The sequence below is a fragment of the Tupaia chinensis genome, unplaced genomic scaffold (assembly GCF_000334495.1).
Source record: "Tupaia chinensis unplaced genomic scaffold, TupChi_1.0 Scaffold000539_1, whole genome shotgun sequence".
In the NCBI taxonomy this organism is placed as follows: Eukaryota; Metazoa; Chordata; class Mammalia; order Scandentia; family Tupaiidae; genus Tupaia; species Tupaia belangeri.
The window spans coordinates 6,269,849-6,273,851 of NW_006160052.1; positions in this window are offsets into that span (position 1 = coordinate 6,269,849).

Genomic DNA, 4,003 nt, shown 5'->3' on the forward strand with positions numbered 1-4,003 from the left:
CACACTGGCACTTCGCTTCTGCACAGGGTGCTCAGAAACGCACTGGGGAGCTGGGGGGTGGGAGTGTGCTTGGGTCGGCTGGGCGCCTGGGCTTAGGGACAATCCAGAGGGGAGGCGCTTAACTCCGGCCACCGCCTCCGGGACACCTACACTAGGGCTGAGCGGGCGCGGCCCAGCTGGAGAGCCAGGTCGGCGGGAGCTCGGTTGCGAGGGAGGAGGCAAGGGTGGGGGCCGCCAGGCGCCGGGCTAGCCTGGCAGGGAAGGGAGCGAGAAGGCGAAGGAGCCGAGATCCACAAGGAAGATTTATTGGGCAGATCAGATGCACAGAGGCGGCTAATGAAGCAAATCCCGAGATGGGTATCAGAGCAACTCCCCAAAAGTTTATTTGCCTTTAAATTTCCGCAGGGAGGCGGGCGCCTTGTTTGAAGTGTAAATGCCCCTAGGTTGGGGGGTTGGAAGGGCTGCTTTGAAAACACCAGAGAGAAAAGGTTCATTTAGAGGCAGACGGGAAAAGCAACCAACCCTGACAGGTCGGAGCCTGGGTTGTGTTTGGGGTTGGGTTGTTTTCTTTCTTTTTCTTTCTTTCCCCTTTCCTCTTCGTTCTTCTTCCCTTTCTCCTTTTCTTGCCTTTTTCCCCTTCCACTAGAGTCTATAGATAAAGAAAGAGAAGATTAGAAAGGAGAGAGTCAGAGGGAGAGGCCAGCGATGGGAGAGAAATGGATAGGCCAGCCCTTCACCCAGGAGCCCTAGGGAAAAGCAGAGCCTGGGTACAAGGGGTTCCTGATCACTGGGGAGAGTGCCCAAGGGCTTTCTGGAGCCAGGAACTGGCTGGAGCTAAGGGGTAGGCCTGGCCGGGCGCCAGGAGCAGGGGGCTGTGGGGGTCCTGGGAGCTACATGGGAACTGGAGTGTTATGGAAGGCTCTTCACTCATGTGAAGGACAGGTGTGCGAGTCTGAGTCTGACTCTCAGCATGCTTGGTACATTAAGTCCCCTTCTTCACAAGATGTGAAAATTCCCCCTGCCCAATGTGTGACTATGCCTTTGTCCACACCCATACTTCCTAGAGTGTGTGACACAGGGCTGAGTTTAACTGGGTCTAGAAAAAGCTGAATCTGTGTGCAGGGGGATTCCACCCACAGTGCTGTTCCTCCCATGGTTTGCACTCTCCAGGACCTAACTTTCTGGATGAACAATGCAGGGAGACAGGGCAAGGGCTCTTTTAGTTCAGAGCACCTCTAAAGGAGGCTCCTTCCTGGATGCCTCCTCCCCTCCAGTTCTGGGTTCAACCTTTCGTGGATGCCTCCTCCCCTCCAGTTCTGGGTTCATCACCTCCCTGGAGGAAGTCCAAGGGGAGGCCAGCTAATTCCACTTGAGAAGCCCTTGCGCCCAGGCTTGGGAGCTGCTCCCTTTAGGTTGAGAGAACTCTGTTTTTCTTCTACGTTTTCCACACGAAGTTAGTGCGTGTTCGTGGGGTTGAGGCCAAAGCAAACCCGGGAGCGCCATCTGCAGGCCTCCAGAGGAAGAGACTGACCTTCCAGGCTGGACCCTGCACCTTCAACCTCCCACCCAAGGGAACTTGCTTCGCTGTCCAAGGGAAGTGGGGTTTAGGGCTGGGGGGTGGGAGACAGGTTGGGAGGTTTTCTCCCTCCATCCTAGAAGTTTCCCTGCAGGTGGATGAAGTGAATCAGGCTCAGGCCGACGGGAGAGAGAGACAAATGCCAGGATCCTGGCATACCCAAGTACCTAGAGAGTGGGAGGCTCAGAATCTTGTCGGGTTGAGGCTAGCCTAAATCCCACTCAAGAGAAAGGATGCCCCGAGAATCCGGACAGGAGACGCCCAGGAGGAGCAGGCTGAGTTGAGCTGAGTCAGACGATACGGGTCCCCAACCTATCTGCCTCCCAGGCTCTGGCCAGAGGGACAGGGGCGCAAGTCCTTGGCGCTTCCTTGGGGCGCCCAGGGCTGCAGACGGAGGCCGGAGGAAGCTCTGGTCCGGACGACAAGAGCTCAGCGCTTCGTGCGAGCCCTTTTGCAGACCCAGGGAAACGGGGGGAGGGAGCGAAGGAGGGAGAGAGAGTTAAAACATCAGCTGAAGTGCCAAGATGATTTATGAGACGGGGGAAAATATTTCATAAAGATCTCCCGGATATTCTGTACTTAACCAGTTAGGAGACAAAGGGCTTCTCCTGCCTGGTGCGTGCAAGCGGACCCCAGCTAGCAAGGGAGCGAGCGCCGGCGAGGGCTGCGTCGGCTGGGCCAGCGGCTCTAGCAGGAGCAGGACGGGACGGACGCGGGTCCCCTGGGAGGTTTTCTCCCTCCATCCTAGAAGTTTCCCTGCAGGTGGATGAAGTGAATCAGGCTCAGGCCGACGGGAGAGAGAGAGACAAATGCCAGGATCCTGGCATACCCAAGTACCTAGAGAGTGGGAGGCTCAGAATCTTGTCGGGTTGAGGCTAGCCTAAATCCCACTCAAGAGAAAGGATGCCCCGAGAATCCGGACAGGAGACGCCCAGGAGGAGCAGGCTGAGTTGAGCTGAGTCAGACGATACGGGTCCCCAACCTATCTGCCTCCCAGGCTCTGGCCAGAGGGACAGGGGCGCAAGTCCTTGGCGCTTCCTTGGGGCGCCCAGGGCTGCAGACGGAGGCCGGAGGAAGCTCTGGTCCGGACGACAAGAGCTCAGCGCTTCGTGCGAGCCCTTTTGCAGACCCAGGGAAACGGGGGGAGGGAGCGAAGGAGGGAGAGAGAGTTAAAACATCAGCTGAAGTGCCAAGATGATTTATGAGACGGGGGAAAATATTTCATAAAGATCTCCCGGATATTCTGTACTTAACCAGTTAGGAGACAAAGGGCTTCTGCCTGGTGCGTGCAAGCGGACCCCAGCTAGCAAGGGAGCGAGCGCCGGCGAGGGCTGCGTCGGCTGGGCCAGCGGCTCTAGCAGGAGCAGGACGGGACGGACGCGGGTCCCCTCGCGCCCTCGCTCGGGATCCGCGGAGCTTGCAGCCCGCGGCGCTCCGCAGCGTTCGCAGCCTCCTTTTCTCCCCAGCGGGGGAGAGCGAACCTTGGTCCCCGCATCTTCTGCCGCCAGCGACCAGCTTCTCGCCACTGTCTCCCTCCCCTCACCCCTTCCCCGGTCACCCAGGCGTCCAGGAGCCAAGTCCCTGGGCTCTCCCGCCGCCCGCTGAGTCCCACCGAGGCAGGTGGGTTCTCGCTGTAGGTCTCCAGCTTGATTCTAAACAAGCGTTCTGGCCTGCCCAGACCGGGTGGGTGAGGGGACGAGGGAGGCCCTGAGCGCAGTCGCGTGTGGGACGGGAGAGGACAAACTGGCGGGCACTCTGCCCCGAAAAGAGAATGGGGGATGCGTGGGTGGGAAAGGCGAAAAGGAAGGGCCAGAGAGCAAGACCCAGGAAGGAACGGAAGGGAACTCAGAGCTGAGGGGAGCGGGGTTAAGACGAGGGATGCGGACTGGGCCCGCAGCCGCGCGGCCCTTGCGGACACCGGCCAGTGGATGGCAGGGCTCCGCGACTTGGGACTCAGAGCGCGGCTTCCCGGCGCGGCGCGCTCCGCGGCCCTCTGTCGTTGCCTGAATATTCATTAGACTGGCCGCTCTTTATCCTTATCTAACGTTTATCTTATCGGCGAGTTTCGTTTCTCAGTGTAGTTTTAATCCCGGGCTCCCATTCCCCCTCCCCTGGCCCGCTCGGCTCCCTCCCTCTTCCTTCGCCCGCTGCTCCCTCCTCCCTCCCGTTTCCCCCTCCCCTGCCCTCCCCTCGCCGGCACCGGAGTGACAGGCGCGGGGCCCTCCCCGCCGGAGCTCGGGGCTCCGGCGCTGGCGAATCACAGAGTGGTGGAATCTATTGCCTTTGTCTGACAAGTCATCCATCTCCCGGCGCGGGGAGGAGGAGGGGGTCTGGAGGGGGCTTTGCAGCTTTTAGAGAGACACACACCCGGAGCCGAGGCTCCAGTCTCCGGCCGAGTCTTCTCGCAGCCGCAACCCACCCCGGGCC